The sequence below is a fragment of the Gopherus evgoodei genome, chromosome 1 (assembly GCF_007399415.2).
Source record: "Gopherus evgoodei ecotype Sinaloan lineage chromosome 1, rGopEvg1_v1.p, whole genome shotgun sequence".
Classification (NCBI taxonomy): domain Eukaryota; kingdom Metazoa; phylum Chordata; order Testudines; family Testudinidae; genus Gopherus; species Gopherus evgoodei.
In genome coordinates, this window is record NC_044322.1 from 260,811,588 (window position 1) to 260,838,359 (window position 26,772).

At 43.2% G+C, this 26,772-nt stretch overlaps 1 protein-coding gene across 3 annotated transcripts in view; it reads right to left on the bottom strand.

Moving 5' to 3' along the window:
• The window catches only part of KIAA1549 (KIAA1549 ortholog), a 233,722-nt gene that overhangs the window by 122,723 nt on the left and 84,227 nt on the right, over positions 1-26,772 (bottom strand). The gene's annotated exons all lie outside the window — the stretch shown is intronic.

The window sequence follows — 26,772 nt, forward strand, 5'->3', positions numbered from 1 at the left end:
TGTAATGCAACATACATTTACCAAAGGTAGATTGTGCCAGACTAACCTGATTTTCTTCTTTGCTAATATAACTGATTTTTTAAATAAGGGAAATTCAGTAGATCTAATATATTTGGACTAGACTAAAGCATTTGACAGAGTACTACATGGGAAATCATTAGTTAAATTAGGAAATATGGGAATTAGTTCAATAATTGTAAGGTGGGTAAGGAACTAGCCAAAGGGAAGAAGGCAATGGGTGGTGCTGAAAGATGAGTTATCGGACTGAAAGGATGTTAGTAGTGGAGTTCCTCAAGGATCAGACTTGGGACCAAACTTATTCAATATTTTAACAACCTTGGCACAAAAAGGAGCATGTTAATGAAATCTGCTGATGCTACAAAGTTGGGAGGCACCTTCAATACAGGAGAGGATCAGATTATTATATAAGAAGTAAACTTCAAGAGACTGGAGTAAGAGAAATGGGAAGAAAGTCAACAGAACAAAGGCAGTAGCTAGTGATGGTGGCCTGTGATGTACAGGAGGTCACACCAGATAATCTGGTAGTCCCTTCTGGCCTTAAATTCTATGACTATTTGTTCATTATTGAGTTTGAAACAACCAGATAGCAAGTTTGCAAGCCAAAGTTCTACATACTGTATACACTGCCGGGCTCTTCAGAAACAAGGGAGTACCAATGGTATGTAATTAATAATACAAATTATTGTTTTCTGCCATCTCCAGGACAACAGTGCATTATTAGACTGCTACATATCAAAATGGTGTGCGCAACTCATCAAGAATAGATAGGACTTGTAGCAGGGACTCCAAAGAGCAGACAGACAGAAGAGAAAGCATAAAAATAAAGTTAAGTTCATGGAAGGAGGCAAGCCTCAGGTAAAGCATACTGCACGACAGACAAACCCCTCATTACTGCAAAGCAGCCAATCCAGCTATTCTCGGAGACAAAAACATACAGACCACCTGTGCTCTGGTATATTTTAATGTTATGAACTGCACAAAGTTATTGACTAATATCAGTACTGGCTTGTTTGCCAGCAAAGCTGTTACCTTTGGACAACTATACTGTTACTGAGCCAGGCAATGATGACAGGCAACAATCCAACAAGCCAAAATCCACAAAGCTGATAACATTAAAAAAGAGATTAGATGGCTCAGGAAACAGAATTATGATTCTGAGTTACAGCTTGAAAAAGTAAAAGGAGAACACTTGTGGCTATGAGCAGATGAGTCACGGATGGCACAAGTGCAATGGCTTAGGTTGCAGATTACTCTTTAGTCGGTGCAGACATAAGGGTTTGCCAGTGAAGCCATGCTGATAAACCATCTTTAACATTAACTTCCAAACTACCCAAAAGTAATGACTGGAGTTAGAACATAACCCACCAGTAATTCAAGTATGTCATTAAGGACTTCTGAGCATGAAAACATGATGCTCATGCAAACTGGTCGATCTACCTTTGGAGATTTCAAGTACGAACAGGATTATGGCCATACACCATGGTGGATACACCAACACAACCTCTAGTAGACAAGGAACATCTGTGCTGTACCTTCCTATAATCAAATCAGAGGTATTGTTCCATAATATAGATGCATTCTGTGACAAGCTACACAATGCTATCCAGCCAAGTGTGTGTCATAAGCCAGCAGCAGGATAGCCAACTTTTCATGGAAGTCACAGGAGACATATATTTCTAAGATCTTGCGGCACTCCCGCATCATATGCCTAAAGTCATCTATAAACTGTCCTCCAAGGAAAGAAATAATGATCTTGTGGTAAAAAGCACTGGACTGGGACTCCAGAGATCCGATTTCTAGTCCCAGCTCTGCCACAGACATCCTCTGTGACCTTTGGAAAGTCATTTCACTCATCTGTTTCTAAGTTCTCCATCTGTAATATGGGCTATTAATTTCCTGCCTTAGAGGAATGTTGCAAAGCTGAATTCATTAATGGATTTGAGGTGCTCAGACATTACAGTGATGAATGCAACAGAAGAGCCTATATATTTTTTGAAAACTACATTTTGAGGGTAGAAATAAAAATGTTCTCTCTTAGAGAAGCCAGAACAACCCTTGGAAGTGGGTAAGTAGAGGTCTGTAAGCCTCAGCCAGGACCTGCAAACTACTCAAAACAAAAGTTACTTCACGAATGATCTTTTGAAAGTGCATAGACTCAGTGACCTACACGTAATAGAAGTTTATTTGTAACAGTGCATTCCTATTTTAATGCTCTTATTCTGTAGATAAGGAACAAAGCTCCCTCCTGTTGCCATGCTCAATAACATTAAACAGAGACAACCACATGATAGTACTTAGACCAATACGGGAAATTATTATGATTAATGCATTACATAACAATAGATTCTAAATTATGACATGGTAAAGTGCTCTGCATGCAATGTACAAGTCACACGATTACTTAAATGTCGGTATGTTTGAGAGATAGCATGCCTCCAGTTTCAAAAAGACATTTGCCAGCATTTTCCCCACTTGCCACAGGGAGCAAAAGGAGATGGAAATGCCTGAATGCAGCTCAGGAGGGGACCATCTGTGTGCCTGGGTGCAGAGAAATCCTCACCACAACGATAGTGGCAAATGCATTTGAAGAATTATCCAGTCTTCCTCAAAGGGTCAAAAACTCAAAGACTCTATGACTGTTTAATCATTTAACATTGTCCTTTCTGGATTAGCTGTGGTCAAGCAGGTCTGTATATGCTGTGTCCTCACAAACCATTTACACAGTTCTCCTATCAAGTCTGTGGGCAAATTTACTTGGATGCCTGGCTCACGAGAAAATACCAAGTTATAGTGGTATTTGCACTTGAAAAGCAGGATGCCTTGGACTTTTTGAAGAGAGGCGTACAAAAATAGTAAAGGAATGACTGAGAAGGGAGCTTGCTTTGCTTCTTTCTCTTATAATCATGAAGTACTACAGCAGTTATATTAAGACAGAATACGGAACAACTTTTTAAGTGCACCCACTAATTTAGAGAGCACATACTAACCAGGAGAGTAGATCCAGGCCTTTTTGAAGTTTTTGATTTCTATATAGTGGCACGCATACTGATAGAATATTACTTTGCTTGGGGACATATATAACTGAACCACAAGTATGGCAAAATCTTTATAGAATGTCACAAAGTCATACTAGACCAATATAATACACAGGTGTGACAGGGCCAGAAAGGGTTACACAACTGCAGGCTAATTGATCCAGATTCAACCTTTAGAGACGTATTAGAAAAGTATGTAAATAGTAATTAGGACCATTTCATGTTAAATAGACTAGAGTTTTGAAATATATTTTTAGAAAATTAGAGGTATACATGAGGTAATACATGTATGAGTTACTTATATCTTGTTAGATGCTAACCGTGTAAACAAATGGTTCCTGGCTATTATTATAACTATTGATTCAGAGATCAAAAGGAAATATTAACATTTAGATGAAACTTGGGTGTAATAATGTCATTGTCTATATTTCTCTTTGAAGTCTGTAGTAAATGGTCTATGAACTATTTAATGGATAATTACCTTATGCTGATGAATGCAACTAGTTACTTGTGTGTACATAGAAAACAGGTAGTTCTACTTCAAAGCTGCTATTCCTCACCAAAGGAATATCTGCAGTCAAGAGGCTATTACAACTGCCAGTGATCTATATAAAGAAATCTTATGCCCTGATCCTTTTTATCTCAGACCTGCTTAAGCTTCATGCAAGGGAAGTTTAGGTCACAAGACTGAGGTCTCCAGTCCCATCTGGACTGCCCTTATATTGAATATTTGAATATTAGACTATAACCTGATGAACTGATTCTGAAAACGGCTCATCAACTCTAGGGCTCACCATCTCTACTATGAAACTGACTTAAGAATTCTATTCCTACCCTGCCTTTTAACCAATACTCACTCTCTTCTTTTTTAAAATAAATTTTAGTTTAGTTAATAAGAATTGGCTGTAACCATGTATTTGTGTAAGATCTGAAATATTCATTAATCTGGAGGGTAATGTGTCCGATATTTTGAGATTGGTACAACTTTTTATATGATGAACAAGATTTTCAGTCAGCATCATCATATTTGACTTGGCTGCCTGGGTGGAAGCCCAAGGCTGGGTTGTTTTAAGGGAACTGTATTTCTGGCTTCTGGGTAACCAGTGAGGTATTGCAGAAGCATTTTACTGCTGGCTTGGAGACTCTAAGTATTAGAATAACCACCTGTTTTGGGGATTGTCTGCCCCATTCTTTGCAGTTTGCCCTAATTGAGCAATCTCAGAGAGTGACACTCCCCAGCCCCCTGCTCCGGGAATCCCAGTCACAACAGGTTACTATATTTACGACACCAGTGCACACTTTTGAAAAGCACACAGGCCATGCTCAATAGCTATTTCTCGGAGAAATTTTTTTTATTCCAAAAGATCCAAAATGTCTACATTATTTAACATATGTGCTTGTGAAATTTAATTGCGATGAATTAAGTTGCTTAGTCTACCTTCAAGAAGGCAGAAGTCCAGAAGCCTACGCTAAGTTTCAGCATTATACAAAGCTGGAGATAAAATACCAGGCCAAGCATACATGGTTATATTTCAAAACTTTATACTTGCACTAAAGTGCATGACAAGGTATATAACATTCACACACTTTCAGTGCCCTTTACACCTCTGTAGATTTCCAAAAGGAGGACATCCTGAAGTCTCTTTATCCATGTAGGGTCAGAGTGTGCGCAGCTGCTCCATAGGTGCAGACAGTACAAGAAGCTACCCATCTGGTAGTCTGCACATCTGCACAGCAGCTAGACACAACTGCAGACTTCCCGGGAGCAAGCTCCATATAACAAAGGAGACAGAGGGGCAAGGCTCTCTCTTCATGTTTGTCAGCAGAGATGGCCAGGCTCACATCAGAGGTGTAGCAGCAGATGAATTCTCACTGCATGCTGGAGAGCGTAGGCAGAAATCCTGCCTCTCTGAGCACAATCTTTCATGCAAGGGTGGCCAACCTGTGGCTCCGGAGTCACATGCGGCTCTTCAGAAGTTAATATGCGGATTCTTGTATAGGAACCGACTCCCGGGCTGGAGCTACAGGCGCCAACTTTCCAATGTGCCGGGGGGGAGGGGGACAGGGCTCACTGCTCAACCCCTGGCTCTGCCCCCATTCCACCCCTTCCCACCCCCTCCTCTGAGCCTGCTATGCCCTCGCTCCTCTGCCTCCCCCACCAAGCCTCCTGCACACCACGAAACAGCTGATCAGGAGGTGAGGGGCGGGATGGGGAGGCGCTGATTGACAGGGCTGCTGTTGAATGGGAAGCACTGGGAGTGGGGGGGAGCTGATGGGTGCTGCCTTACATGGTGACAGATCTCAGAGTGGTAGCCACGTCAGTCTGTATCAGCAAAAACAACAAGGCGTACCTGTGGCACCTTATAGACTAAAGGTGCCACAAGTATGCCTTGTTTTTGACATATTACTGTGGCTCTTTGGTAAATTCTGGCTCCTTCTCAGGCTCAGGTTGGCCACTCCTGTTTCACGGTGATACTTCGGGGGTATTGCACCTGCACACTGCCCTCAAAATGGGCCAAAATCCTGTAAGACACGATCAGGCCCATAACAAGCTCTACTTTTACAACTTATCACCGCAAAATGATTAAATTCGCCATTTTTCTCCTCCTCCAGCATGAAAAGAGTTTCCTGTAGCAACTGACAAAACAGGGTCCCACTCATTTCAGGGAGAAAAGCTTCTGACTTAGTTCAGGATTCTGTATTTCCTCTGCAGGAGCAGGTAGAAATAGCTGCAGTCACTACTCTGATTCAGGAATTTGGTGTAATGACATCCTTTGCTGGAGTCGAACTAAGACCCTCTGCTGAGTCCTTGGCAGATAAAGAAAAATGCAGCTTTTATTTATTTAGCACCATTGTTGTACATGCTGCTTTATAAACAAGTTAAAATGCCCAAAAAACAAAAAAAAATAATCATTGCTTTGAGAAACTTGTGATCTCAATTAAATTTTTAATACAGCAAAAATAATGACAGAATAATGAGTCAGGAAGTAGGGAAAGAGGGCAGGGCAGGGATTTAAAAAACAACAGTAAACATATGTAGAACTGTACTGAGCAACATTACTGACTTTGGATATTCTGCATATTAAGGAGCCTTGTGTGAACAAAATAGATGCACATTACACAGGGTTGCTCTTTTTTTTTCCGAGGGGGATGGGGAGGTTTGAACCATGAAGACAGAACACCCATGGATCTCATAATACGAGAAATCCTCTTTTATGGCAGTCCACAAAACATTCACACCAATGGATGCCCTGAGCGGATATTCACATTCCGTAACTCCTCCTAACAAACTTGCCATGATCCAGATGTGAAAAGAAGATAACAGTGATTATTCAAAATCAGGGTATTGTGGAACATTTGCAGGAGAAGTCAGAAGAGAAGACTGAACTAAGGAACTAATCACATTCTCCTGAGAATACTGCAGATACATAAAAAGAAAACCCACAGAGCTAAGAAAAATAAAGGTAATTACACTTTATAAGCTTACGCGAACACACACAGAACTGCAAGTCACAGTTCAAAGTGTAGCTCTTGCTAAGAACATTCACACTTTTTTGGCATTTAGCTGTATATGACATCATTGCATGGGAAGCCATATGTGAGAGAAAAGTGCACACAACTTGAACTGGACTTACAAAAGTTAATTCTAAGAAAAATTCTAGTTATATTTGCTCATTGTGATAACTAGATCACACTTTTAAAGAAAAATATAAAATGCCTTTTTTTTCTTAACAAATTAAAAGACAGCCTGCATTGTGCTTTGAGTTCTGTTCTCTAAAGACCTTGTGTCAGTTGATATCCAACCAAAATACAATTGCCACGCTTTCTGGTTATGTTCCACAATCTGGCCTCCTCTAAAATGCAGATACTAAAAGCACTGAAAACAGCAACTAAATTTATATTAACTCCTCTTTGACAGAGATTACCTAGACCAGACACAAGTGTTTTATATCCCTTTGTTCAGATTTAACACATCCTTTTTTAAAATAAAGATGCACTTTGTAAAAACTGTGTTGAAGCTGTAAAAAAAACTCTAGTGGTAAGGTAATATGCAGCCCAAAAGACAAACATAATTGCCTAATTAAAATTAAGCTTATTCTGTATCTTAGTAACCCCATTATCCATAGGGACACTTCTCACTGATACAGATCCTTAACTATGCTGACAAAGAAGAAAATAAATAACCTGAGCTTTAAACTCTTTGGCCAACTTGCTTTTTTGCTTCTGAGCAGCATTCTATCTAAGATTTAATTTTAGTACTCATAAGAGTATACAAGTGACCCAAACATTCAGGGCCCCAGTCATCCTCTTTTGAGCTTAATTTAAAAGACAGTTGTTAGGCAAGGCATGATTAAAGTTTTAGAAGACAGAGGAGTACCTTTTGATTCTGCTAAGTACTATTAGGTCTTGTCTACACTACCAAGTTTTGTTGACAAAAGAGTGAATGCATATACACTGCGATGTGACTTTTGCCACTGGGAAAAATGCCCAGTTTTGGCAACAAAATATAACAACGCCAACTAGAGAAATACATCTTTTTCCTCTAAATTTTTCTCGACAAAGTGTCAGCGTAGAAACCAGGCTTGATTTTATTGCTTTAATTGGTGTCCCACAATGCTCAACCTGACCGCTCTAGTCAGCCGTTTGAACTTCACTTCCCTGCAGCCAAATAAACAACCATTCACCACTTCTCCTCAGAAGCCTCCGGAATTTTTGAAATTCCATTTCCTGCTGGCTCAGCATGGAAAGGGCTCATCACATCATCCCAGGTGACCGTGGCGGGTTATCACAGCAAACGCTCTCCCGCCTGGACCACTGAAGAGCTGTTGGATCTGATCAGTATATGGAAAGAGAAGGCTGTATACTTGAGCCATAGGAACTGGGATACCTATGGGCACATTTCTCGAGGTTTGCGCAAAAAGGACTATGATTGGGACATGCTGCAGTGCAGAGCGAAGATAAAGGAGCTGAGGCAGGTGTACCATAAGGTGAGGGAGGCAAACTGACACTCCGATGCTACACCTAAGATCTGCTGGTTCTATAAAGAGCTGGATGCTATCCTTGGTGGTGACGCCACCTCCATCGCCAAAAGCCCCATGGATACTTTGGAGGGCCTGGAGGTGGCAGAAAGAGGACCTAATCCGGAGGATAAAGTTACTGATGAAGAGATGGAGTTAGACGATGATGTGGAGCTCCCAGCAGGTAGGGCAGGCAGCCAGGAACTGTTCTCCACTCCAGAGGTGTCTAGCCAGTCTCAGCACTTGCTCTCTGGCGAGCAAGAAGCAGGAAAGGAGACTCCTGGTAAGTGGCTGTGGTTTGTGTAGTGCGGAAGTGGGTACAGGATATAGAAATGTGGAAGGCTGGCTGTTTCTGTGAGGTGGACATTTCCCAGTGTAGCTAGTTGTTAACAGCGGAACAGGGTGTTGCTGCACACCGAGTTTTCACGGGAATCCTCCAGAGATCTCCAGAAAAAAGTTTTTTGGAGGTACTCGGTAATCCTCTGCCAAAGGTTCCATGGCAGAACAGCTTTCTTCCTTCCCCCTGTCATGGTATAATCCCCCACTCTGAACCTTAGCGTCCAAAAGATGGGGTACCAGCATGAATTCCTCTAAGTTCAATTACCAGCTTAGTACTCGTAGCGCTGCCACCAACCAGGAATTCCAGTGCCTGGTACACTCTGCTCCCCCCAACACCTGGCCTGGGGACCCTCAAGACCCAGTCCCTCTGGATCTTAACATAAGGAAAGTAAACCCTTTCCCTCACCGTTGCCTCTCCCAGACTTCCCCTCCCTGGGTTACCCTGGAAGATCACTGAGATTCAAACTCCTTGAATCTTGAAACAGAGAGGAAAATCCACCTTCCCCCCTTCTTCTCTCCCCGCCTCCTGGACTCTCCCTGAGAGAGAAAGTAATCCTAACACAGAGAGAAATTAACCTCTCTCTCCCCCTTCCCTCCTTTCTCCCCACCAATTCCCTGGTGGATCCAGACCCTGGGGTCTCACCAGAATAAAAAAACAATCAAGTTCTTAAACAAGAAAAGCTTTTAATTAAAGAGGGAAAAACAGTAAAAATTATCTTTGTAAATTTAAGATGGAATATGTTACAGGGTCTTTCAGCTATAGACACTGGGAATACCCTCCCAGCCTAAGTATACAAGTACAAATTAAAATCCTTTCAGCAAAATACAAATTTGAACTCCTTGCAGCCAAATACATATTTGCAAATAAAGAAAACAAACATAAGCCTACCTCGCCTTATCTACCTAGCACTCACTATTCTGGACATATAAGAGACTGTATCAAAGAGATTGGAGAGAAACCTGGTTGCATGTCTGGTCCCTCTGAGCCCCCAGAGTGAACAACCACCAAAAACTAACAGCACACACAAAAACTTCCCTCCCTCAAAGATCTGAAAGTATCCTGTCCCCGATTGGTCCTCTGGTCAGGTGAAAGCCAGGCTCACTGATCTTGTTAACCCTTTACAGGCAAAAGAGATATGAAGTACTTCTGTTCTATTAACTCTTATCTGTTTATGACACTCCCACTGTAGGAAACTTTCCCACACTAATGGGCAATCACTTATGCAATGACCAAAGTGGCACAAAGGCGAGCAGCATTGGGAACAGGGCGGAAGCCACAAGCATGGACTAGATGTACCCTTGTTTCCCTACTTACCCTTAGCAGTGAGATGTCTGCTAGAATGACCCCCGCCTGTGGAAAAGTGGGAAAGAATTTTTTGTTTTTTTTCCTAGTCGGCTGCACCACGACCCTTGCAGAGTGTATGGTATTTTCCCCATGTGGAGTGTCTCCCTGCCCCTGCCCTCCGCCCCCGAGCCTGCTAACACTCACCATGCTTTGAGTGTTTGCCAAGATGTGTGCCTGCCAAGGTTCAGTGAGAAAGTGATTATTATGGTGCCAAAGGTACATTTAACTGAAATGTTTCAATGCTGTGTGTGAATTTAACAATCCTGCTTCTGTGCATTGTCCCTTGGGCTTTGGCAGATGTAGCCTTCAGGAACACTCCACACACCCTGGCCAAGCATCTCCACCATATAAGAAAGTGCCCAAGACGGAGTGAAGACGACATGTTCCGGGAGATACTTCACTGCTCCAATGCAGAGAAAAGGCAACATAAGGAGTGCTGGGAAGCCCAACGTCAGGACAGAAAACAGAATCAAGAGTTTGTTAAGGACGTAAGTGAGTGGACGATTAAAATAATGGAGGAGCAAATGCAGATGCTACAGTCCTTAGTACTGCTGCAGACTGAGCAGATCCATGCTTGCCCACCCCTGCGGCATATTCAGAAATCTTTTCTGTGCCCCCTCCCCAAAACTCCACCCACACAGTCCTTTCCGCTTTCCGGGACTTCTCAGTTTCCCCTTCACTCCACCCCCTTGGACAACTTTCACAATGATAGCTGGACCTCACACGGCTCTGAGAGTCTGCCCTTACCGGGTACCTCCTTTCCCACCAACCGTGTGTGTGCGTGCACGTGTGCGTGTGTGTGCGCGCGTGTTGTTTCTTGTGCAATAAAAGCAAAGTTTTTAAATGGTAACTCATCTTTATTTGTTTCCTATAAACTGAGATAGCAGGCACCACCAATACATTTTAAATCATTTGCTTACTGGAATGTAAGGCCCCATATGTCACCATATGTATGCAATCTATCACCCCTCCACAGTTAGGGAAACCTATTTCTGCAAACCCGTTCACTATTTCACACACATTTCCCAGACTCATGGTCCTTCGTAGCAGGATGCGATTTATCACCCTGCATACTTGCATTAATGCCGCCCCAAGGGTCGACTTCTCCACTCCAGATTGATTTGTGACTGACTGGTAGCAGTCTGGAGTCACCAGCTTCCACACATCGGTTGCCACATGCTTCTCTACCGAAAGGGCAGCTCTCACTCTGGTGTCCTTGCACCGCAGAGCAGGGGTGAGCTCTGCACACAGTTCCAGGAAGGTGGCTTTCCACATCCGACAGTTCTGTAGCCACTGCTCATCATCCCATATCATCGTATGATGATACGATCCCACCATTCAGTGCTTGTTTTCCGAGCATAAAAGTGACAGTCTACTCGATACAGCGGTTCTGTGAATGCCAAAAGCAATCTAAAGTTGCTCCTATTCATATCACTCAGCATGTCAGGCACCTGGGAGTCTTCTTCAGTTAGGAACTTCACAATTAACTCCACTGCCATCCATGATGTCTTCATGACAGTTAACAGAGCATAGGAGAGCAGTGCGGGACCCACTCCTTCTCAGAAAGATGCCGGGGTGTACAGCAAAGAAGGGCCGTTGAAAAATGCTGTGAAAGGAAGCTGGAAGCCCAGGGAGTGCTGGGACAAAAAGCAAGGAATCATGGGACACTGAGCCCAGTCCCAAGATGTGCCCTGATCTAATCCGCCTTCCCACAACACCTAGCAACAGAAGGCGTTGAGCTGGACTGTGGGAACACCTTGGAAACACCTGAGGAACAAGGATTGAACTGGGAGGAAGTGCTGGACCCAGGCTAGAGGGATTTCTAGGCTGTGAAAAGAATACCCGGGGGGTTTAAACTGCAAGCAAGGGCAGCTGGCCTCTTAGGAATCTCTGCGGTCAGCTTAAATCATCACTTAGGGTGAGCATTTGCTACTTATATCCAATCTCTTTAGTATATTAAGCATAGATTACATTTTTGTTTATTTGCTAGGTAGCCTGCTTTGGTCTGTTTGCCATCCCTTATAATTACTTAAAATCTATCTTTTGTAGTTAATACATTTGCTTTATCACAAACCAGTCTGTGCGAGTTATAACGTGGGGCAAAAAAATGTTGTATAGTCTCTCTCCACATTGAGGGAGGGGGCGAATTTCATGAGCTTATGCTGTACAGATCTCTGTAAAGTTGAAAACGGTATAATTTGGGGTTTATACTTCAGAGAGGGTGTGCTCTTGAGCAGCTGGCCAGTTCCTTAGCTGTAGCCTCCCCAGGCAGAGCTGATCACAGTGACCTGTATGTATTGCATCTGGATGTGTCCTACCTGTGTGTGTGCTGGTGAAAGAACAAGCTTGGAGAGCTTGGCAACTTATCACAGCATTACCATGTGAGAGGGAGCCCAGGCTGGTGGGTCAGGGGGGCTCAGTGGTACCCCAGTTGCAGGTAGCACCCCGGGGTGGGGGAGCCTATCACAATGCTTAACTTCACTCACGAGTATACTGTAACTGGTTTTAACAACACTACAAAGCTGAGTTCGTCCCACAGGAAAGAAGGCTGCTTGGCAGCACCTCTAGGCAACAGTACTGTGAAAACTGGTTCAGACAAAATACAGTACACCCAAAACTTAGCCCAAAAGTTAAATGAAACTCAAATATTTGAGTAGCAAATAAGTTTAGCTAATTTTTTTTTCTTTTAAATCTGTTTTTTGCATGCCTAGTGTGGACCTTAACTGGAAAGAGAAATAACTCAAAATACTACAGTAGATACTCAAAGAGCTAGTCTTAATACCAAAGAGCAAAATTTTTTTTTACATCAATGTCATCTCCCTGTAGTAAACATACAACAAAAAACCAGAGATAAGATACTGCTTCAAAAGGTTTTCCTAATGTTTCTTCAATAGGATGATTGTTTTGTTCCAAAGAATGACAAAACCATCACCTTTTCTAGAGACACTAGAAGTGCATTCACTTTAAGGATGGATTGGACAATCAAACTGTGCAAATGTTGCAGCAAAGTCACAACATTCAGCAATTAATTCTAGTCTTTTTATCAAAATTCTCATTCTCCTTTGATTGCATCCTCAAAGGTGACAGATAAAAATAATAATTATCTCAGAGCAAATAAAACTTGCCCGAAGCCTTCTCTTCTTATTCCTCCTATATACCTAATGCATTACAATGGGCTTGATCACTTCTGTCAGAAGCCTTCTCTACACTAACCTTGAAAATTGACCTAAATTATGCTAGTTAAGTTAAGTTATGTAACTTAAGTTGACGTAACTTACATAGACTTAAAGCGGTGCCTACACTGTGCTATGTTGACAGGAGACACTCTCCCATCCATGGCAGTGGTGCTGATTTAGCGAGGTAGTGAAAACAAGGCCAGAGTATTCTCCTGGAAACAGCTTATTCTGGATGAGTCTGAGCTGAGCAGAATCCATTGCTTGGCTAAGAAAGTTCAATTCAGCGGACTTCAATAGAATGCACCCAATTATTCCAGCACTGACCTTGGTCCTCGGAGTCCAAAAGTTCACTTTCCATAGAGCTACTGCTATGCAAGGTACTAACATGTTATCCATCCTAATACATCTCTTGGTCTTTTTAATAGCTAAAAGTGAATGCACTTCTCATAGTTTACCAATAAATTGTAAGAAAGCAGGAGCATCCCCAACTCCTGCCTTCATTATCTTGCCTGGTGGGAACAGGACTGGACAAGAATTCAGCCCAAGATTCCAAGTGACAGCTCTGAATGGTCCACAATATCTTTGCAAAGGCAATCAATCTGCTAGTGATGGAAATAAAAGGGAGAGGGATAAAGAAGAGGCCAATATCAGTGGTGTGAATAAATTAGGACTCAGCGGATATGAAGTCAGAGAGGCAAGACGGATGAGTCCATACTTGGGGAAAAGTCAGAAAGGCTGGTTTTTAACTTGATGCAGAGATTGAGAAAAAACCAACAAAGGATTTGTGTGGGGGATGTGGGAGTAGGACTAGAAAGCGTTGCATGGTTCTTCTTTACAGAACACTCTGGCTGCAAAATTCTTGACTGCCTCAAGTTTGAAAGAGTAGGGCTTTACGAATATTACAAAGAGGGAATTTCCAATAGTTTATTATATTAACAAGTACTTCCAAGGCTGAAAAACAAGAGTGGAGAGGAGCAGAACATTCAGTCTCACCAAAAGTTAATATGTAAGAGGAGGAAGAGAAGGGGCCTGTTAGGAAATGGATCAGTCTACACAAGTTTCCTAAAGGAATGCTAATGCAGCCTCATTGAAAAAGGCGTCAGGACAGTAAGTATTAAAGAGACTGAAGTGCCTCACTTTTGCCTTGTTATCCTTGGGAAAGATGTTCTGTTGTGACAGATGGTTATTGGAAGGGTGAGACAAAATAGCCTCTTCTTCAGGACAATAAGGAGCAAAGAGGGTGGGCAAGATATCATATAAATGCTCTTGACAACAACCACACTGAGGCATTCAGGAATCATCCTTTTCACACTCTTCTCTAGCTGTTGTCTATCCTTTACATTGCACTGCATATGCCATGCTCTGTGTGACCTTGCGTTTAGGGCTTCCTGCAGCAGCATTTTAATTATTTATCTGCCGTGTAGAAGAATTAAGTGATACTGGAAATTATCCTCTCTCTACAAACCCATAGAGTACTAGCCCCTTTGCCAGGCTGAACTAAGTGGAAGGAAAAAGAAGGGAGGGGGATAGATTTCTTTATTCTCTGTTCACAACAGATTAAACTTTAGCTATCAGTCTGGGAAATCTAGAGATGTTATCAAGGTATACTTCAATTTGAGGGCATGGGACTATTCCTGAAGAAGCAACAGTCTGTCTGCCTCTATCCTTACAGAAAGGAATCCTGAAGGGACAAAACGCTAGGTCTCTTCTGGATGAGCAATGCTCACTGATGTGCTAGAGGTACTGGACACATACCATCCCACAATCTGTTCTCAGGATCTGCATCCCTTCTGGCTGATGGACACTAGTGAGGGAATATTGGATCTATTGCTGAAAGAAACTGTTAACGCCTACATTAAGGACTGCAGGGTGCTGGCTTCTCTTAAAGAAGCTATTGTGAGTACTTTGCTAAAGAAACCCATATTTGATGCCAACAACCCAGCTATCCCTCAACGTCACATCTTCCATTTCTGGTAAAGATTTTAGAGAAGGTTGTGTCAGGACAACTGAGTGACTAACCACCTCAGCTATTCTTGATCTTTGTCCATCTGGGTACCAACTTGGATATGGAACAGAAACTGCACTGGTAAGGCTGCTGGACAATAGCCTCCTGGTCATGAAGATATGTTAAGGATGCTGATGATAGATGTTTCAGTAACCCTTCAGTACCACAGACCATGAGGTATTGACGACTCTGCTGAGGACTGCTGCTGCTGGCTGGTTATGTTGTTTCCTGGGCTGATATTCTCAGGATGTGCTGTCCCTCTTCTCTAAGGCTGCTATCATTTGACAATCCACAGGGTTCCAAATGGTCTCTCTCAATATTCAATGGATCTATGGGGAGAGTCAAAATGCTGGTATGGGGATATAGGCTGCAACTTGTTGAGTATGCTGACAACACCTCACCCAGCTAGAGCTGTTAAACTCCCTCTCCAGTGTCTGGTGAGCTTAGGGCATGTCTAAAAACTAGCTGGCTCCATCTCATTCTGGATAAGCCAGTAGGCCGGGGAAAACCACCAAAAAACATGGCCAGGATGTATCAAAGGTGTTTGCTAGAATTGCAGTCACAAATGGAGAGTAATGTCAGGGAACAGTTCTGGCTATGAGAATACAACTGTTTCGTTTGGATTCAGACCTTGCTACCATGATCTAGGTCTCTTTAATGTCAAAGCTAGAGAACGGCAATGAACCTTGTATAGTACTACTATCACATTACCCAGGGTACAATCTGGACAGATGAACAGCTGTGTCCCCTCAGTTCTCAAACCTGGGGTGCCTTTTACACTGCTTAGCTGTGACAGCAACCACTGTTGGTCTGCTCACAGACAGCCTCCAGCCTTTAAATTACTCCCAGTTTTACTGTATGGGTGGTATGGGCAGCCACTCTTGAATTACACTGCAGAGCAACACCAGCAAATTTCCAGTCCCTGACTTTCCCCCAGAAATGTATGTCTTGTACTTCCAGCACTCTCCTGGACAATACAAGCTCACAGAAAATCTGTCATTTTATTAATAGAAAATTATATGCACAAATCCTGTGTCCCAACGGGAGCTTCCCAAACACTTCAAAAAAACACACCGGTTTAGATTAAAAACACTAAAAGAAATGTATTTTACTACAGAAAGACAGATTTTAAGTGATACAAATAATGAAGCATAAAAGTGAGAACTGGGTACAAGAAAACAAAAGTAAATTGCAACTAATTCCTAATTTAACAAGCTAAGCAGATTCAAAACAAAAGTCTCTCACACCACGTCTCAGCAATCTTACTGGCTGAACTCTTTTGGTCAGGATCCTCCTCCCAGTCCAGTGCTGTTTCCTTTGCTCTTCAAGTGTTGATGCCATGGATAGAGAGGAAGGGGAGAGAGAATCTTGGGGCATTTGCTCTCCTTTCTTATAGCATTTCTCTTCTTTGAGAATCAGCTAAAGCTGAGGCTCAGGAGACGAAGTTTGGGTTGATGGGAACCCCCAGCTGTTTCTTTATCAGGAAAGAGGAGAGGGGCAAAAATCTACATGAAGAACAAAAGAATGGCCACTTAAGCAGGTGACAGTCCATTTGACTTTGCTGACACTTGGCTGAGGCATTAGCTAGCCTTTTGTCTCAAGGGAACTGGTTTGTGGTTGCTTCCAGATTTGGAACACATTTTACCAAGACAATAATTATCATTTGGAAATTCATAATTCATGGATACCTCACAAGGGATATTTGTACAAAATGTATCATAATCCTGTAAAAGGGGTGAACATTGGGATACACACTGCCACAACTACACCTTAATCAATCCAGAAACTTAACCTTTTGCAGTATGCGTTAATTCATCTGCTAAATGATACTTCTCAGCAAGAGCATGTGATAGCTATGTTCTGTGACCTGCACTGCCTGCCTATTCCTTTCCAGGATGAATTTAAAGTGTTTCATTTTGATCTATACTGGACAATCATAAATGGCTTAAGACCTTCCTACATGAAAGACAGCTTCTCACTTTGCGCCTTATCACAACTGCAAACAGAAGAGGGCCTTGGGCTGGCTCCCCATCAATTTAAAAGGGGGAGGAGGCCTGGAAGGAATGCTTTCCATGAGGGATCCTCAGATTTGGAACCATCTACCTACCATGTCTGAAATAGCCCATTGTCCTTCAATGCCCTATGCAAGGTGCAATTTGCTTGAGCAGAGAGAATGGGTTGATGGAAATTATATCTGCATGGGGATGGGGGCAGGGAGAATGGTGGGTATGATGTAGGAAGTGAAATTTTAGTGGGTGTTGTATTAGTTACTAATTATCTGTTTTATTCTTCTAATTTGTGTGTGTTTGGGTCCTCACTCTGTGTGCGTGTGTGTGCATGCGTGTGTAAATCCAAATAACTAAATGGGTAATTTTTTTCTAAAATAAAGATCAAATTAGTCTTAAAACTCTTTCTACCCAAGAATCTTAAAATAAATAAATAAATAAAACCACCCATCTACCGCTTATGCTCAGTAAATCTAAATCTTGTAGTAATCCAATGTCAGGCTAGAGTCTCCTGATGATCTTCCTAAACAGTAAAATTACACAAAAACCACGGTGTATATCATCATCATCATGATGTTCCTATTATGCTGCTGGTGTTTAGGGCAGTAGCAAAGCTCCTCCACTCCTGTCTGTTTCTGGCAAGTCTTTCAGTGGTTCCCCATCTGTGTCCCAGGTTTTTCAGCACAGCTTCCACAGCTCTTTACCATGTTGTTTTCAGGCAGCCTCATTTTTGCTCATCTTCAAGTGCCCATCTTATTGCTACTCTGGTGATGGAAGCACATGACTGATCCATCTCCAACGCCTCCTGGCAATGACGGCGCTCAGATACTCTTGGCTGCACTGTCCATGTATCGATTAGAAATTCATTGTTTACAAAACAAATCTTAAAGGCTCCAATATGCTCCTTTTAAAGGGAATGACATTATATGGATTATCATTTCTCTATTCAGAAATTATATTTATTTTAATCTGTATTACTTGGGATAGAGAATAGAATGTAAATAAGTAAAGTATATTACAATACCACAAAATTACTTCTTTTTTCCATTACATTTCTACTGAGAACCCATCCATCTAAAGTTGAACTGGTACAAAGGAAAGAGAAAGAAAAATGTTTAATTTCTCCATTAGGCTTAAGGACTCTTGAGATGGCAGATTTACATTACCTTTTATACAAGTTCTTTGATTCTATCCTGTGAAGTTGGAAAATTAATTCTTGGCTCCAAATGAAGATATGATCAGAGGCCTGCAAGTTAGGTATAGCCAGACATGTTTTAGGAGCTCATCTTGTTCCTATATATTGGGAATCTTCCCCTCCCTTAATACAAGGGCTGAACAGAGGAACCAGGTTAAATATGGATGCAACCTTGACAGCTTTCCTTGCAGAAATCCCCTAATAGCATATTTCCATTGAATAACATCACTTCTGAGTCTTAGGACATCTGAAATGCATACACTGAGGTCCCTTCTCCTTCCACTCACCCTCAATCTTTCCATTTGTAAGATGGGCAACTGAATTGGACCACAATGAGGGTATCCAGGACATTGGCTACAAATGGCAATTTGACTATAAAAGAAATTTTAAAAACTTTTAATAATTTTTAAGGAAAACCTCAGTATTCTGTAAAAGCAGCAAAGAATCCTGTGGCACCTTATAGACTAACAGACGTTCTGGAGCATGAGCTTTCGTGGGTGAATACCCACTTTGTTGGATGCATGTAGTGGAAATTTCCAGGGGCAGATATATATATATATATGCAAGCAAGAAGCAAGCTAGAGATAACAAGGTTAGTTCAATCAAAGAGGATGAGGCCTTCTTCTAGCAGCTGAGGTGTGAAAACCAAGGGAGGAGAAACTGGTTTTGTAGTTGGCAAGCCATTCACAGTCTTTGTTTAATCCTGAGCTGATGGTGTCAAATTTGCAGATGAACTGAAGCTCAGCAGTTTCTCTTTGAAGTCTGGTCCTGAAGTTTTTTTGCTGCAGGATGGCCACCTTAAGATCTGCTATTGTGTGTCCAGGGAGATTGAAGTGTTCTCCTACAGGTTTTCATATATTGCCATTCCTAATATCTGATTTGTGTCCATTTATCCTTTTCCGTAGAGACTGTCCAGTTTGGCCGATGTACATAGCAGAGGGGCATTGCTGGCATATATTACATTGGTGGACGTGCAGGTGAATGAACCGGTGATGGTGTGGCTGATCTGGTTAGGTCCTGTGATGGTGTCACTGGTGTAGATATGTGGGCAGAGCTGGCATCGAGGTTTGTTACATGGATTGGTTCCTGAGCTAGAGTTACTATGGTGCGGTGTGCAGTTACTGGTGAGAATATGCTTCAGGTTGTCTGTGGGCGAAGACTGGCCTGCCACCCAAGGCCTGTGAAAGTGTGGGATCATTGTCCAGGATGGGTTGTAGATCCCTGATGATGCATTGGAGGGGTTTTAGCTGGGGACTGTATGTGATGGCCAGTGGAATTCTGTTGGTTTCTTTCTTGGGTTTGTCTTGCAGTAGGAGGCTTCTGGGTACACGTCTGGCTCTGTTGACCTGTTTCCTTATTTCCTCATGCGGGTATTGTAGTTTTGAGAATGCTTGTGGAGATCTTGTAGGTGTTGGTCTCTGTCTGAGGGGTTAGAGCAGATCCGGCTGTACCTCAGTGCTTGGCTGTAGAGAATGGATCATGTGGTGTGCCCGGGATGGATGCTGGAGGCATGAAGGTAGGCACAGCAGTCGGTAGGTTTTCGGAATAGGGTGGTGTTAATGTGACAGTCACTTATATGCACTGTGGTGTCTAGAAAGTGGACTTCTTGTGTAGATTAGTTCAGGCTGAGGTTGATGGTGGGGTGGAAGCTGTTGAAATTGTGGTGGAATTTTTCCAGTCTCCTTCCCATGGATCCAGATGAAGAAGATGTCATCAATGTAGCGTAGGTAAAGAAGGGGTGTGAGTGGATGAGAACTGAGGAAGCGTTGTTCCACGTCGGCCATAAAAATATTGGCCATGCGGGTGCCCATAGCGGTGCCACTGATCTGGAGATATATATTGTATATATTGTCATCAAATTTGAAATAGTTGTGTGTGAGGATAAGTAAATAAGTATCTGCTAAAGACCTGGAGAGCGCCTGTTTCATTTGTCAGAAATAAAATCATGTTGGGAGGGATGTCCCTGGCTAATGATCAATTTTGGAAGCACAGGGAAGTTTCCAGACTCTGTTTAAAATGAACTAATTCATTTCACCAAAGAGTTTTACAGTATTGTTTTGCTGAAAATACAAATGCAGCAAAAGGTTTGTGGGAGGGCAGCCTTATTACATCCTCCATGGTAGGACACTTTACCACGCAGTCTGGAATCATTACATAACAGTGTATGGTGCCGGTGTTTGCTGGCATTCAAACAACATCCGTTCTTTCTCTCTCTGTGTTATCCTCAGGAGAGCGATATCATTCATAGCAATCTGGCTGAAATGGGATGATTTTATTAAGGGGACATTTAGAGGTGCCTGTTCCTGCTGGGCTGTTTGTCTGTGGCTGAACAGAAACGTTCCCCGCTGTCAGCCACGTGGTGGAGGGCGGGGTGAAGCGATCATCCAAGAGAACTGGGTGGGGGTGGAGGGTTAGTTGGGTTTGTGCTGCACGTTAACCCGAAAACCACAGCCCCTCCTTTTAAATTGCCAACCCAACAGCTGCTTGGTATGGGAAATGAGGGCACTGCTGTTTGAAACCATTCCCACATGTTATGAAGGTTAAAGAAGCCAAAAGACTGTCTTACCATGGCTGCCTGCAAGTCAAATTCTGTTGCCTGGCCCTGCATGAGTCCTCTCTCACAACAAACCGGCATACCCTCAATAAGAGGCAAAATGCGACCTCGTACCAAAAGCACATGTGCTATGTAATGTTAACAGCAAGGTTTACCATGAAAGAGTCTACCCACTGTTCTCTAAAATATGTCTATTTAACTACCACTCTCCTTTTTTTTTTTTCCCTCCACCAGCTCACACTCTCTTTTCCTCAGACAGTGCAGTACGACTGCTAGCCATTGTTGTCTCCTGGGTGCTCGCCAGAAGACGGTGCAGTATGACTACAGGCAGGACTGAATCTCCATGAGACGAAACTTAAAAAGAGAATGACCTGGAGTCACTCCCATTTATGTCCAGGCGCCCCTGACAGAACTCACCGAGGTCTGCCAGAAGCACCCATGTCTTCCCAGGCACCCCGACCGACCTCACTGAGGTTGGCTAAAAGAGCACCCAGGAGACTACAACAATGGCTACCAGTCGTAATGCACTGTCTGCTGCCAAAAGGCAATGAGCTGCTGCTGTGTAGCAATCCAGTCCCGCGTCTGCCAACGCTCCAGAGACGTACGGTAACGCTGAGCTGAGCGGGCTCCATGCTTGCCGTGGTATGGCGTCTGCACAGGTAACCCAGGAAAAAAGGCCCAAAACAACTGTCTGCTGTTGCTTTCATGGAGGGAGAAAGGGGGGGCCCGATGACATGTACTTAGAACCACCCGCGACAATGTTTTTGACCCATCAGGCATTGGGATCTCAACCCGGAATTCCAATGGGCGGCAGAGACTGCGAGAACTGTGGGATAGCTACCCACAGCTACCACAGTGCAATGCTCTGGAAGTCGACACTAGCCTCGGTACTGTGGACGCACTCTGCCGAGTTAATGGTCTTAAGTGGGGACACACAATCGACTGTATAAAATCGATTTCTAAAAAAATCGACTTCTATAAATTTGACCTAATTTCATAGTTTAGACATTCTCTTAGAGACCTCCTATTTTAGAGATCTCTTACATTTGGAATCCTCTCTCTGAATTAGCTTGGATTAAGGTTTCTTAACCTAGGTTTTTAACTTTCATGAAAGATTTCAATCTTGTTGAGAGAAGCATGAGAAATTTGGAAAGAGCTCCTTTTTGGCCTGTTGCAAAAATAGAAGGAACCACAAGGAAAGAGATGCTAATGAACTTCTGAGTCTCCCTATGCATCCACACATTGCTGTAGTATTTGCCTTCGGGCTAAAAGCAGTTTAAAGGAATATGAAGGACACAGCTACCCCCAAAGGCAATTGAACATGATCCTCCACTGCTTTGAACCTTGTGTAGTTATTTACCCCTGTGCAAAGAGAGTCCTAAATGTTAATATTCTGATTTGATAGTATTGTACACCCTTGCACAGGCATAAATGACTGCACAAGATGCAGGAACAGTTGAGACTGGGGCCCAATGAGTACCTGGCACCAAAACCACCTACCAGTTCTACTTTTAGTGTGCCAACTAAAGAGAAACTAGAAGGAATGACAATTGTTGTCCACCCAAATGTCTGCCCCCTATAGAGCTGGGGTTATTTAAAAGAACCTGGCTGTTGTTGAGAAGGGTTATGCCCATCCTTTTTGCATTGCATGCTGATGCCAGTGGAGAGAATACTGGAAGTGGACACTCTAGCTGATGCTTCTAGTCACCTTAGTTCAATATTGCTTTATTAATCACTGCTCTGTATACAGGCCCCTATCAGGGACCACTGGGCTAGGCACTGCATACACATGAAATAATGAGACAGTCCCTCCCTCGTAGCTCTGCCTATAAGATAATACAGTAGGGGACGGTATATATAGTTTTATGCAAGTCAAAGATTCTGGTTTGCATTTGTCATTTTAAAAAAACCTATCTGTGGTTTCAACAATTTATGTCTACCACCTTATTCTCCATCACCACTTCCTTTTCCCCTCCTCAAAACCACACCACCAGACAGTTCCCATTTGCTTTAGAACAGGTACACAATCCTAGGTTATAGTCATTTTAAAAAAGTAAACAAACATAACTTTACACATTACAAACCACTTAGGATGCGCAAAAACCTAAGCATCTTATCTTTTTGCAGCACTGTGAATAATATTGAGTATTAATTTGTGTCAAGATATATTTTTCATTCTGCTCTATTAGGAAGTCTCATATCACACAATCATTTAGCATGTCACCAAAGTAAATTTGCTTATTACATTTTCAAATGAAGCATTTAAAGAGGCTGAAATGCATTATTCAGTAGTGAGTATGCCTGTCCAGAGGATGTGAGGGTAAGTGTATCGATCCAAGATTTTTTTTTTAATTTAAATTTTAAAATATTCAGTTCTAGTGTGCACTACAAGCAGACCACAGCCTTCTAGAAATAAAAAAAGACATAACTGCATAAGTATTCTCATAACAGCAGGAAACAGTCACCTTTATTAGCAGCTAAATTACTGCAAGTCTCTTTTACATTACATTTCCACCAACTAATCATCTGTAAATGGCCAGGGAGAGCTCAATGCAGAGTTTTCCCCCATACCATGGAATTTAAAACCCTAAAAGAAAGATGAACCCCTCCACTTGCCCAAATTTTTTTCTGTGCTGCAATCCAGAAACTCACCCAATGACTGCAGCAGTTCTCTGAAGATGTCCAACTGCTCTGAAAGCTGCATGAGTTTCATCAGTGGTCTTTGATCCTGATCTCTATTTTTGACACCCACCCACCCTAGTAGTTTGAAAGTGCAAAACTGTTACAGTGAGCCAATTAATAGTTCCAGCACATGCACAGGCTTGACAATTTTTCAGTAGTAGTATGGTAAATATGAACTAAAATTAGGAGGAGCAGGTTGAGATTTTGTAAAAATGCTTCCCAAATAAAATACTGCTTTATCAGGCAAGTAGAGCTGTTACTCTAACTCAGTGGTTCTCACCTCTTTATCATTGTGGGCCGCAGCACCTACCACCCTAAAACCGTCCACAGTCCCCTATGCCCAGCGCCCCCGCCCAGAGCGGGACCAGGAGTGGAGCCACTGGGCGTGGGATGGGCAGCCGGATCCCAAATTCCTCCGCGTGGGGGCAGGGCAGTATCCAGAATCCGCCCCTGCTGCCGTGCGGGGCCAGACAGCAGCTGGGACCCGCCCCTGGATCCCGCCACCACACAGGGCCGGGCAGCAGCCGGGACTCCCAGCACCGGGCCAAGAGCAAAGTGGCCGGCAGACCAACAGCCAGGACCCGAGAAAGGGGGTTAGGAGCAGAGCCCCCCCCACCCCAAACCTACCCGCAAGACCCACTCTCCCACCTCCTATGGCACTCACCAGCCCCCTGCTGGGAGGAGCACTGGTGCAGGCTGCAAGACGCTGTGTCCCCCTCAGTCAGCTCCACCCCCTGCCAGACCAGAGCAGCAAATTCTGAATTTTTGTTTTAAACACACAGCTGGGCTGCAAAGTACACAAACCACAAAACCCTGAAATATACTGGGGGACCATGGTGGTCCTAAAAGAGTGTCTACACTGCAAACCAAGGTGTGATTGCAGCACAGGTAGACATACCTGCACTAGCTCAGCTAAAAATAGCAACAAAGACATGGGGCCATGGGCTTCAGCAGGAGCTAGCAATACAGGCATGTATCCGGGGTCCCTAGTCTGTTTGTACAGCCCACACTGAAGCCCAGGCTACGACAGCTACACTGCTATTTTTAGCTGTGCTAGCGTGGCTACGTCCATCTGAGCCATAATCACACCTCAGACGGCAGTGTATGCACACCCTAAGATTATCAAGCCTGTTAAATTTTGCTTCAACTATGTGTCCTACACGGAGTTCTACCAAAAAGATGGCAACCTCCTTAACCGTACATATATAAACTGCAATATTTGAAAGGGAGGTTTCTAATTACAGTTGTCATTCCTGACCCTCACCCAGTAATGATAGCAGTCATCTTGCTGACCACAATGGATACATGCAAATCTGGCAGTGCTGCTGGGAACAAAACAGTAGGAGCAGTAAGGCAATTTTACAGCCAGCACCAAAACATTACCCTAAGACTCTAATCCCACATCTGTGCTGAGGTTCTTTTGATAGACTTCAGTCCCTTTGCAGGAATCCATTGCCCCCCCTAACTCCCGCCCCTAAATTCTGCTCCCTGGCTGGAAACATTAAACAAGCTTCCCATCCAGCAAATACAGTTTGCTGCTTTCAATATTTTTACTATTTGTATTATCACTGCATTGTTAACTGTAGCATTAGGTACCTTTGTGTGCCACTTCAAATCATTTCAGATTGCTTTCTGCCCCTTGTGAGAGCTTCACAAATCTCTTTTTTCACTGAAATGACAGACTGTCAGTAACTACTTACGTCAGGGGTGGGCAAACTACGGCCCAGGGGCTACATCCAACCCTCCAGATGTTTTAATCCAGCCCTCAAGCTCCTGCCGGGGAGCGGGGTCTGGGGCTTGCCCACTCCGCGCAGCTGCCAAAAGCAGCGGCATAACCCCCCACTCCAGCTCCTACATGCAGGAGCAGCCAAGGGGCTCTGCACACTGCTCTCATCCCAAGTGCTACTTGCGCAGCTCCCATTGCCCAGGAGCTGCAGTCAATAGGAGTCAGAGGGGCAGCTTCTGGTAGCTGCTTGAGGTAAGGGGCGCAGGCTCAGACAGCGCTGATCCCTTACCATGCCCCAACACCCTGCCCCAGCCCTTATCCCCCTCCCACCCTCCAAACTCCTCCACCCCAGCCCACAGCAACCTCCTGCACCCTCAACCTCTCATCCCCAGCCCTACCCCAGAGCCCACACACCCCAGCCAGAGCCTTCCCTCCCCCCCTGGCCTTGAGCCCCCTCCTGGATCCTGAACTCATTTCTGGCCCCACCCCATACCCGCATCCCCAGCCAGAGCCCTCACCCCTTCCCACACCCCAACCCCCAATTTCATGAGCATTTATGGCCCACCACACAACTTGCATACCAAGATGTGGCCCTCAGGCCAAAAAGTTTGCCCAGTCCTGATCTAGGTACATCTGGCAGCAGCAGATGTTTCATGCTGTGTACAGGTGAAGCAGTTAGTGGTGGGGGAAGGAATAGTATTTGCTCTGTCAGTGTTTTCAGGAAGGGTACAGAGTTCATGTACAGGGGTATGAAACTGATTATATGGGAATGATGGAATTACATTTTTGATAATGGGCTGCAAACTGGGGTTACTGAGCTAGAGCCATCTTACACTCAATCTTCTGCAGCTCTCTCACTGACGACAGTGGATTGTTTGCATAAAGACTGTGGATAGAACATGTGCCTGGTGTAATAACTCAACTTTTAGCAAAATTCAGCAACACTCAGTGGAAAAGTAGTGATGGAGGGCACTTCTAGTACCACCACTATTGCGGCCTGTTGTCTATTTGTTTATCCAATTACCCAATTTATGTACACAACTGCAATAACTGTGTACATAAATTAGGCACAAAATTGTTCATTTAAGATAAAATGTGGCCTATACAGTATCATCATTAGGCTTAACAGCCAAGAACTTATAGAGATGACTGTGGACAGTTCATACAGATAGAGTTATCCTTTCAGGGTGCCTAAGACAGTGCTGCATTAATTTACATTTGAAAAGTTATCTTAGTAGCCTCTAGGACTAGAAATGTATTTCTATTTGACACTAAACTTTAAATTTTGCAGAATCTGAATCTGTCATGGAAGCCAGATAAACACACCAAGCAGGCCAGAGTTGGCCTGAAAACTGGATATTTGGCACTCTTGCCATAATATGTTTTGCTCCTCTAAGATTTAGACATATTCAGATCATACAGACTCCGAGAGAGGTCCTATGACAAAACATTTGGGTGAAAATGTCTAAAATTGTAAGTTTAGTCAAAGTCATTGAGAGTGTGCAAAGCATTTAGTAAATAGTTGGTTTTCATTTTTAAAAGAGCCATTCATTTTAACTTTGCAATATCAGAGGCTGAGCTGTCAACACTTTCAGAAGCAAAATTAAACTAATCCCTGCAGAGAATGTGCTATGACAAAGGAGAAAGAAAAAACAACAACACACTAAACT